The sequence below is a fragment of the Enoplosus armatus genome, chromosome 18, assembly GCF_043641665.1.
Source record: "Enoplosus armatus isolate fEnoArm2 chromosome 18, fEnoArm2.hap1, whole genome shotgun sequence".
In the NCBI taxonomy this organism is placed as follows: Eukaryota; Metazoa; Chordata; class Actinopteri; order Centrarchiformes; family Enoplosidae; genus Enoplosus; species Enoplosus armatus.
The window spans coordinates 18,021,414-18,033,094 of record NC_092197.1 but is presented as its reverse complement, the minus strand read 5'-3'; the positions used below and the strand labels follow the sequence as shown (position 1 = coordinate 18,033,094).

Here is an 11,681-nt window from a genome sequence, read left to right as displayed (position 1 = left end):
AGACGTGGGCTATACATTCTGATAACTCAAACAACTATTCTCCCATTCAAATCTCCCGATCACAACAGGGAACAAGGCCTCTCAATGAAGTCTCCTCCTCTTGAAGAATGAATTCCGCAGCCGTGCGACAAAATAAAGGATGCCTGTCAGTGAGCACACCTGTTGACGGTGGATATCTCTGAGGCGTTTGAGCTTAATGGTAATGCTGCAGTTTCGTGATCCTCTAGCACCATCTACTGGAGGTGAAGAACGCAGTAAATTCCCTGTCGGTCCGGTTGGATCCGCTTCATTTCTGATGCAAACGAGATACAACATGTGAATTAGTGATGTTTAGAGGTGCTGGGAGGTTGATTTTGTTAATTTTAGAGACGGAGGTCAATGGTGATGTTTTCACTGAGAACCGTGTCGAGACACTCAAGACATACTCTTTGTGCTTCCATCTTAATTCGGTCATTTACATCCTGGTATACCCATCCAGTATAAATGTAGCTGCTGCTCCTCATAAAACGTCCACAAACTGAGCTCCTGCCTGAATCTCACTGTTGTTCTGAGTCACAGTGTCCCAGTGCTGCCCAGTGCTGCCCAGTGCTTTGATACAAGTTCTCAGGTGGCGTTAATTAGCTTAGGTTATCTGCTTTTCTTTATTGGCCTCGTTTACCCCCTCCTCCCCTTCCTTTGTTTAATGACAAAGGAAATTACCCACATGTAAGTAATTTGGGCGATTCCAGTAAAACCAATCAAGTGGAAAAACAACAACATTAAACGAGAGAGCGAGCACTGCTTTAAGACAGAGCAGTCAGCAGCTGCTAATGAAGACGGCAGAGAGGAAAGGGAAGTCCATTTGAACACAGTGCTTACTTTATTCATATTTTGTCACATTCACTTATAAATGAATCCACAAAATATTGACTATTCTACGATTTTTTTGCCAAGGGAAAGCTACACTGCTTGATCATGTCTAATTCTGTCATTTACTGGAGCAGAATGCGGTAACAAAATACTTTTGGCCAAACCTCCACAATAATGTAAGTCTCCCGTCAGGAGTGGACGATATGAATAAAATCTGCTAGTTTACAGTATATTGCCAAATGTATATGGGCAATCCAGACCGCAGAGGTGTGTGTGCTTTGGGTCTGGGGCTGTTTCATGGGGTCCCTTAATTCCAACAGAGGGAAATCTTATCGCTACAGCGTACAATGATATTTTTATTTAAAAGTTTGCCTCCGACTTTGAGGCAATAGTTTGGGGAACCCTTTCCTGTTTCAGCATCACAATGCCCCTGCACCTCGACCCAACAACCTTCAGGTCCATAAAGAAATGGTTGTCCTAGCTTGGTGTGGAAGAACTTGACTGGGCTGCACACAGCCCTGACCTCAACCCCATCCAGCAGCTTTGGGATGAACCAGAACACCGACTGTGAGCCAGACCCTTAACACCCAACATCAGTGTTGGACCTCACCGATGCTCCTGTGGCTCAGTGGGAGCAAATCTCTGCAGCCGGGTTCCAAAATGTGGAAAGCCCGAAACCGGAAGAGCGGAGGCTGTTGTAGCAACAGATTAATGCTTAAAGGTTTTGGAACATGTTCAACAATCACAGATGGGCGTCTCTACAGACTTTTGGCCATGTAGTCACTTTTTGTAGACTTTTTTTCTGGAAACTCAATTGACAAACATGTGCAAAGTTTCTAAACAGGATTGAAAAATCTTTGACGACTGACGAATCGCTATCGTTTCACAGTGTTTATCATCTCCAGTGTACAGTATGTAAACATATCGGTACAGGGAGTGACCGTACATCAGTGAAATGTTTTAGGTTTTCACTGCAGTTTTTTCGGTCCTTCTCCTGGCCCGTCTGGCAGGTGACCCCGCTGATGTTTCTTGAAGTTGCCGCTGTGCACGAATCCTTGCCCGCAGACCACGCAGCGGTACGGCCTTTCTCCCGTGTGTATCCGTCGGTGCAGCTTGAGGCTGCTGGCGTGCGTGAACCTCCTGCCGCAGATGTTGCAGCCGTACATCTTCTCCCCTGTGTGAATCGCCTGGTGTAACTTGAGGTTGCTGGGGTTGCTGAACTTTTTCTCACACCGATCGCAGGCGTAAGGCTTCTCCCCCGTGTGGACGCTCATGTGATATTTGAGATTGACCATGCAGCGGAACGTTTTGCCGCACACGTCGCAGAGAGGCTGCTGCCCCGGTTTCTTCCCGGTGTGGACCCTCATGTGGTTCTGGAGCGCGCTGGCGTGGCCGCAGCGCATGCCGCAGATCTCGCAGATGTACGGCCGCTCTCCCGTGTGGGTCAGCATGTGGTGCTTCAGAGCGCTCTGGTGACTACAACCTTTACCGCAAACCTCGCACGTGAAAAGCTTCTCTCCCGTGTGTTTGCTCAGGTGACTTTTGAGGACGCTCAAGTCGCTGCATCCGAGGCCGAGCACGTCGCAGCAGTTTTCCTTTTGCGTGTGAGTCACCCGGTGAGAGGCCAAGGACGGGGACGAGAAGAAACTGTCGCCGCACATTTCGCAGACAAAATCTTTATCTCCTGAATGTAAGTTCTCGTGATCAGCCAAGCTCTGTCTGCACTCAAAGGTCAGCGGGCAAAGCGAGCAGACAAACGTCTTCATTAAGGCACAACACCGGTGCCGCTGAAGCGCCGACAATCCGGTGAAGTGGTTCTCACACAGCGCGCACGTGTGGGTATTCGGTTTCCTCAGGCTGTGCTGACGCATGTGTCTGTCGAAGGAGTACTTGTAAGCAAACTCCGTCCCACAGTCTGAGCATTTGTAAAGCTTCTCTCCGGTGTGACGTCTTGAATGCGCGAGGAGCCCCTGCAGTCCGGCAAAACGTTTGCCACACTCGGGGCAGAGGTGAGGCTTGGAGTGAGTCAGGTAGTGTCGGTCCATCAAACACTTCAGAGCGAATGATTTGTCACAAGAAGGACATCTGAATGGCCCTGGGCTCGTCTTCTTTTTGATCTTGGATGTGCTAGTTGAGGTGTCTGTATCCTCCTGGACAACATCTGCCTCGCTTACATGGGAGGCCAGCTCTGAGGTGGGCTCTGTTGACACAGCTGCAGGTTCAGATGGGGACCCAGCGTTGCTTCCCTGTGTGGCTACATCAGCTGAAACAAAAAAAAGTTATGGTGTTGAATAATGGCCAAAAAAAGTATTTTTCCAGGAAATTATGATGTCACAGTGAAGTTGACCTTTGACCCTTTGGGTAAAAAAATGTCATCACTTCATCGGTTGTATCCCTTTCGTCATAATTACCGCATCAATTCTTGAGTTATGGCCAAAAACATGTTTGTCGAGATCATTTTGGGGTCACAGTGACCTTCATCTTTGAGTCAAAACAGTCACCAATTCAGCGTCCGACCAACTGTGAAATATGGTCATCAGCTCTTGAGTTGTGTATGTATCTCAAGAGACTTCCTGGTTAAAAAAAAAAGAAAATATTACAATAAAATGAAAATGAACTTGTCCTCTCACACACACACACACACACACACACACACACACACACACACACACACACAGGACGTATCTGTTCTGCTGGTTTGTAAAGAAGCAGCAGTTACCAGGTTTGATCACTGATTGTGAGTCAGCTGCTGCTGCTGCTGTGGTTGGTTCTTCAGTGTGTTCCTCTTCTGAAAACACAAAACATGAAATCTCTCATTAAGACTTAATGTCTTGATGTTGTCTCAGTTCTGTCTGGGGTTGGGCCTCAGCGTCTTGGTCAGAAGCATGTTATGCTGAGCCTGTCCAATCAGAATTGGAGAGAACATCCAACACGGAACTACACAGACGGATTTAAACTATCGGCAAAAGCTAAAATGTGGCTGCATGCGGACGCAAGCAGATAGTAGTCAAACCACTGGTGTGGTCCTTTAAGAGGGATTTAAAATGTATTTTGTTCATATTGTATTTTACGTTTCATTTCATAGGAGGCCCATTATTTTATTAAACTACGATCCCTTGTGTTCAAAATAGTTGAATTCAAAGTCTGACTAAAACTGAAGCTGGTATTAAGTAGCCTTTCACAAGTCTGAGTAAGTGAGAGACCTGAACTGTTTCATATGGATTTAAATGAAGAAATCGTATCGCGTAACAGCTGTCTAAATACCTTGGTTATATATATGGTTATTCTCCTGTCTTGTTGCCAGTTCGAGTCCTCCCTCCATTTTCTTTCTCCTCTGATGAGAGCTTCTGGACGTTGATTCTGTCGTTCGACAACAAGAACAAAAACCTTGTGAAATATTAAATAATAATAATAATAATAATAATAATATGAACGTGAAGATAAAAAGCCCCTCCACAGCCGCTCAGGCCAGTAACTGACGTACGCTTTTTGGGCCGGGCCGCTCGCCGTGCTCTCGGCTTCACGCTCGTCTGTTTCGCCGTGTCATCCGGCCCGGCTCTCCGCCCTGCAGGAGGACCACCACCCTCAGCTGCACACATGGACACTTTCAACACCGTCAGTATTTTCTCGACTGCGTCTTTGGCCCACGCTTCCACCAGGGATGCAAACTGGCTCTGCAAAGTCACGCGGGAAGACAGAATGAAGAGCAACGAGAGCGGTTAGTTATACACTGTGTTAAAAAACAGTTGGTAAGTCTGCAGATTGGTTGAGTGACCGAAAATGTATCTACACAATTATAATAAACAAATAATCGTTCAAATAAACTGCCACATAGTCAGGGTTTTGTGAGAATATGTAGCTTCACTCTGTTTTGTATTATGGTTAATGGAATATCTTTGGGCTCTTGTTATAAAACATCGACATGTTATATATTATTATGACGCTGTTGTGAGGCCATAATTGCTGCCAGCCACACCAGAAACCTTCAGAATACTAATAAACGCATTTTAAACTGGACTTTTCCCAAAGTTGGGTCTGAAAAGTTGAATTTGTTTTTGACGGGAAGACTTTTAGATTCTGTTGGAATCAACTTTCTGCAACCTTTCTGCGGTCTCTACAACCGATAAGCCTCATGGGTAGTGTAGTTATCAATAATAAAATGCAATAGCTCTTCATTGAAACGCTCATAAATAAAGCTCGTAACACCCAAATGACGCAGTTTTTTTAGCAACTGCACAACCGCTGACTACCTGCCCACCCTCCCCTAACGTTAGACAACAGCGTGTGCGTGTTACCGTCACGGCTTTATTAAACTTCTGGCTCTCCTCCTCCTCTTCTTGTGTCGCAGCCGTTACTGTAGCCGAAGCAGGGCGCTGCTGAGCGGCCATAACGTCCGCCGAGCACTTGTCCAGAAGTCTGCCGAGCTCCGTCACCGTCGCCTCCACCAGAGTCTCCATTACGGCAGATATCTGACCCTCAAGCGTCTCCAGGCTGAACATGTTTGTGAGTAACCTGACGGACTAATTTAGGTTGTCATAGTACTGAATCGCTCTGCCTGCACTAAGTGGGCAAGTTGTCCAACTGTCTTGTTGCTGTTCCTCGTTCTTCTTCTTCTTCTTCGCGTGATGTACGGCAGACTGGTTAGGAAGACGTCTGCCCTCTAGAGGACGTGAAGTGACAGCACTATTGCAACAGAGGCACCGTTATGTTTTTGGTTATTTTGGTTGTTGCTCCGTAAAATGCGATAACCTCCCATTCATATAGAAAATAATAACCAGCAAAGCTCTTTGATTACTCATAAAGCAGTTCGGAAATACTTTTTGGATTCAAATCCTCCCTGGTTCCTTAATATGTTTTATTATTATTATCTTATACATATATTAATATGTACTCTATGTCTCTTCTACCAAAGGACATTTTCCGACAACTCTGGGGCCAGCGTCTTTCAACCCCCACTCTAACCAAATTATGTGAAATAAGCACCACAATTATAGAAACACGTTTATATCAACATGTATTGTGAACGTTTATTAATTAAGCCCGCATGACTATTTCCAGTATAGATGTTAGTATTAATGTGCTTTTGTAGTTCCTCTTTTCAACCACTAGAGGGCAGTGAACACTCATGATTCTGAGGACACTGAGAACAACCATCAGCTGCACCAGCTTCAAGGCAGACACATTCACTTCTGTAAAAAAAAAAAAGATTATGTAATAAATATAATATATATATATAAATATATAACATACATATTAATAATGTCTTACATAATAGTCCCTGTACATAAACTATCCTTAAATAATACCGAACATATACAACTTTTAGAACCTGTAACCTAATGTCAGTGTTTCCATAACAGTTACAATGGCGGTATCAGACTCAATGACCAATTCTCAGATCTCCAGCCGTCATACACATAAAGAGGCTCAGCTCTCCCCACTTGCATGCCACGTGCTCACTGTACTTCTTCACCACCACAGATCATTCGCTCGGTCTTCCGGACAAAATGCTGTGTGTTGACGAGACTCCTGTTCCTGCTGAACTGAGCCAGTGTGTTTGATGGAACTGCTGTCAGCTCAGAAGGCACAAGAGGGAGGCCAGATGTTTCCTCAGAGTAATGTCAAGGCCGCGGTCAAGAGACACCACGTGTGGTTCCATTCGAAGCCGATGAGGGATGTGTTAAATTCTGCATATGAAACAAAACACAGCAGGAATTGAATTTCCACGCAAAACACATTTCCTTTATTGTAATTTCTTGCAGGCAACTAAACATCAAAGAGACCTTATTGTTTCCAATTCACCTTTGTTTTTTATGATATTACCTTATCTCTTAACATCAGTCCAAAGGAAAAGTAAACACCATTTTGCCATTGAATGTAATCTTCTGTTTGTTAAAGGGAAACTTGGTTTCATTTGTCAGGGATGAGTTCAACTGGCAACATTGCAAATAGTCAGTCACTCTGCAGAACAAAGGGAGAGAAGTTACAAAACCTCAGATAAACGTCTGATAAACATGTCGGTGCAAATTCCCTCCTCTCCCGAGAAGAAAAAAAGAGCACAGAGAAGATTTGACTTTGACAATCCCGAAGTTTGTCCAAAAGTTTTCATTGTGAGAATACAAATGTGTTATACATCAATCCGTTATGTTCCAGATGTGTTCATTTGAATTAATGGTAAACTGGATGTAATTCAACGCTAAATATATAAAAGTGACTATTGTGTTAGCATATCAATATGAATACCTTTTGATAATAGTAGATAAATATATTTTTATACATTTCCAACATACGTCCTCACAAAGGACGTCTGTGTAGGGTTGTTTTGTTGTGAGTATTTTAAGTAAAACTCCGTAGGCCCTTTGATTCGCTGTTAAATAATGCAGTTTCCTAGGCATTATGTAGTTTCAGCTTAGCTTTACTGAAGGACTTCAAGGGGGTTTAACCTGAGACCATGTCTGCTGTTGAATAGAGAGGGTGTTATACGGCGGTGAGGACCACTTAAAGGACATGGATGGTGTTATTCTGTATTTTTGGTCAACATATCCCAAGGAAGGACCACAACCAACAACGTGTTAGTCCACCTCTCAATAACTGATTTCCCTGTCTTGTCTGTGGCACAATCTTTAAAAAAAAGCCTCACACGTGTAAAGTTTCATTTTTGAAAAACGGCTCCGTAATGTGCTGAAACAGCTGGACACTGTAGTTTTTAGCGAACATCACTCAAAGGGGAATAAATGGTGCATTTGATGGGGACTATTTTTCGGCAGCAGATTAATACACACAAGGTTCTCTATAGAGCACAGCAGCAGGACGGTGTGTGTGGGATTGAGTCCAAATAAACTGCAGTGTGTGTGTGTTGTGAAGGAACACGTCACCAAGTGCAACAGTGCGGCTCATTGCTGTGTTTTTAATAGTTTATGGACAACAATGGAGCTCTATGGCACGATATATCAAGATACGTCAGGCCTTCGGATACACAGACAATACTGGTCGGATAGTCGGATCAATTCATTGTTGGTTTTGGTCTTTTTCAACTGTTGACAATAAAAAAAGACTATAGATTGTCACCAGCCTGGTCCTTCAACGACAACAAGAATGTAAACACAAATTGGTTTCTATATATTCTCTCTATACGCTAAAAGGAAGTAAAGAGCACAGAGCACAGAATCTTCTGGTTTAGTTTGTGTGGAACGCTTTAAATATATTGCATATTTTTTTGACAAGATGATATAGATCTTCAGTAGGACCCATTATGTCATACATCCCCAGCAAAGACAAAAACAAAGCGTCCTCCTTCAGTTTTACACCGCCGTCACTGAGAGCCTGCTCACCTCATCCATATCGCTTTGGTAGGGCAGCACGGGGACACACTGCAGCGTATTATTGCCCCCCCCCCCCATCAGTTGAATCACTATATCATAAAAGCACAATCACAAGAGCAAGAAAAAAAAATCTCTGACCCCTCCCACCCTGCTCCCCACCTCTTCCAGCTGATGCCCTCTAAGAGGCGCCATAGGTCCCTGCCCACCAAACCATCCCGTTTTAAAAGCGGTATTTTCCCCACTGAACGCTTCTCACTAACCCTGACAAATGTGTTTGCACTTAGAAATATTGCCTGTGGCTTTTGTCCCGCCGGCAGTCTGAATATTGTCAGCTGTGCTAGTCCCTCGCCGTGTTTCCGTTAACTTGTCGCGCGAATTTTAAGCCAACTTTTGAAACGTCGCAAAAAAGACATGCGGATCAGGCGCGTTTCCATCTGCAGGTTTGGAGGGAATAAACTGGGCTTGCTGCAAAGCGTAGTTTTCGTCAGAAGTTGGCGGTGCGGGCTACGCTTTACGCGCTGGCTGTGATCCGCCAGTAAACAGCGTAGAAGTAGTCGAGGTCGTCGCCTCGGTCATCTAACCCATCTGCAGCAGAAAAATGGAGAGAGGTCCTCAGGAATTTGATTCTGGTCTAGTGTTGGCCGTGTTTCCTGCTGTCTGGAGACGAAGACAAAATGAATGCGGAATGGTTCAGCAGAAACAGCTGATCTGTCAACCAAATGTTTGTTGTTCACGACACTGTTGAATTGAGCTTACCTTGACCATTACTAAATGATTGATTGATTGATTGATTGACCGATCTCTGCACAAGTGAAGAACTTAGCCACTGTGAACAAATTGCTAAGACTCCCTGTTCAGCAGTCGACTAAGCTCTGCGCCTGATCAGAAACAGCAGATGCACGAGACACAACACCAACACACCGATCAGCTGATTCTTGCCCCAAAAGAGCTGTTCTTTCGGAGAGATCCACGGACCCGGCAGCTTGAAAAACTCCTCTCTCAGAAAAAAACACCAGGTGCGCACGTATCCTCCAGCTCCGGCTCCAGAAGCAGCAGCAGCAGCAGCAGCAGCAGCAGACACCGTAGCAGTGTAGTAATCCCTGGCAATGTGATTTTTATTTTCTGTCCCAAATCATCATGCCAGAGACCCACACAGCCACAGCAAAGACTCCGTCCTCCAGGAGCGCTCATTACTCTGCCCTCCTCTCGTCATCTCTCTCCTTTCTCCTACTGCTTTCTCTCTCACGTACCAGTCTCTCCGGTTCCCCCCACCCCCACCCCACCCCACTCTACCCTCTCAGGCTCCCATGCTCGGTTTAACTTTGGGTATTTCCCTCATTAACTGCTACGCCTATATCAGGAACTCCAGAGAGGCCCAAGGAAGTCTGGCTCTGAAATAAAATGACAGCGTGCTCCTCTGATAGTAACTAATGATAATCACCCCCTCGCTCTGCCGGGTGGGCAAGTCTCATGGCAGGTGCAAAGGCATTCTGGGACACGAGCTTTAACAGTCACCGATTGGACGAGATGAGAAACCTGGATTTCATTTGGATCCACGATCAGATAAATGCTTAAAATGGAAACCTGGGAAGGAATAGTTCCATGAGAACCAAGAGCTGTTTTGAGTATCAGACACTCACCTCAATTAGGTGAAAGGTGGCTCTGAAAGGTTTGTGGCTTGCATGCGACTAAAGCTGGATTTATTGTCAACACGAGGGGTTAACAATGGTGGTGCCATGATTTCACCCCCACCACAATGTTGGATGGGTGTATCACATGCAATCATATCATACATTCCCCATATTAACTGTTTACATGCTTTCATTTACTTTGTGAAATAGAGCGAATGTATGTTTTTATATTAAAGCAACCAAAGCTGAGAGCCTCTACCTTCCAGTGTTTGTACTTTTGATCGCCAAGACTGACTTTAGGTAACGTAAAGCATTGTAAGGCTAGGCTTTGGTTGACGTGAGCTTGGCTAGGTCAGGCTTTAGTTGGGGGTGTTTTTTTTCCCCCCATCTGTTCAGGTAATGACTAACAGAACAAAGTGCACTGTCATGCCAAACGATACTGCTGCTGCCACATACCAGCAATACTTCCAGAGTTTCATCATTGAGCCAAATCCATCTGTGCCTCCTCCTGCAGTGAGAGGAGAGGCGGTGTGACCCGTCAGCAAGGCCCTGGCTCCCATCCCCGGCCTTTTATTACACAGTCCTGATGGGGGACTCTTGGTGCAAGGGAGCACCACCTAATGAGAAGCAAAAGCTTGCTCGTAGCAAACACATGTCCCCGACCGGGAGGTTACTCCAGGCTGTACTCTGAGGGTAAGAGAAGAAGAAATCAGTAATGGTCGACAACTGTCCTATAAGGGCACTTCCACGCAAATCCAGGTTAGTAGTGAACAATTTATCTCCTCAGCCAAATCGGAGGATTTATGGTTCATGGCCGCGCTCCACAGCTGCCTCCTAAACCCGTCACTCATCCCAGTTTCTCATGTCACATAAATTATTTCCACGGTAAATTTCTAGCTCTTGCTCAATCGCTGCGAGAGCTCAGAGAGCACGCCGAGAACACGGCCCTGCTGTATGCCGAGCGGTTGGCGGTGCGTGTGACCGCTGGAGCTCACTTAATGGGAATCACACTACAATAACACGCTCCATCCCGCTTGCTGGGGTTTCACTTTTTACATGTTTGATCCACAGAGGCAAGCGTGATCATGGCATGTGACCCCCCCACCCCCCCCACCCCCCGCCAGCTGTTCAGCCACCCTACCTCTGACCTCCAAACCCCTGCGAGTCAAGTCATGCTTGACTTGGTGGGGCCTTTGTGAAAGGTGGAGGCCTGGTGACTGAGGGATTGTATTAGAAACACTGGAGCAGCTTGATGGAAGAACTGCCACTGCAGCACATGCCACCTATCTGGCATCTGACCCATGCATTTGTGGCTCATCGTTACAAATTGTTTAATGTTACACAGATATTCCTGCATCCGCGGAGTGATTCATATATGAACACATGGAGTAGCATTTTTTTTTTTTACTGTTCTGAATCTAAATTTGAATGTGTTTGTGTGTGTGTGTGTTTGTTGAATTTATGCTTTTAAAATGTCTTTCATTGTGAGGTTCACAGTTCATTCTTGACCTTGGGAACACTTCTTTTTTTTTTTAGCACTTGTTTTTGGACGACTGCATAGCGCTTTGGTTCCAAACGCCAACGTTTAAACGCAACATGCCTCCTTCCTTTTTCGTCTCTCTTTCTCCACCAACCCTGAGGCCTCCAACCTGGACACGGGAAGCCGGCAGCCATCAGCAGCCCCTGTGGGCGCCATGAGATCACGTGACAGCGCTTTGATCAGCACATACAAGCCTGCATGCACGCCTCACTGCTTCGTGCTCCGTCTCACCCTGCTGGTGTTCAACACTCAGCTGGCACACGCAATGCATGTTAAGACGTTGTCAGGTTTTACACATGCACGCAGGCCTCTATGTATGAACACTGAAGTTATTCATGT

The 11,681-nt window shown here is 45.4% G+C and overlaps 1 pseudogene; it reads right to left on the bottom strand.

Annotated features, from left to right (window-relative positions):
- Positions 1–1,809: 1,809 nt before the first annotated feature.
- On the bottom strand, positions 1,810–5,416 carry LOC139301672 (oocyte zinc finger protein XlCOF6-like; annotated as a pseudogene).
- Between the last annotated feature and the right edge of the window lie 6,265 nt (positions 5,417–11,681).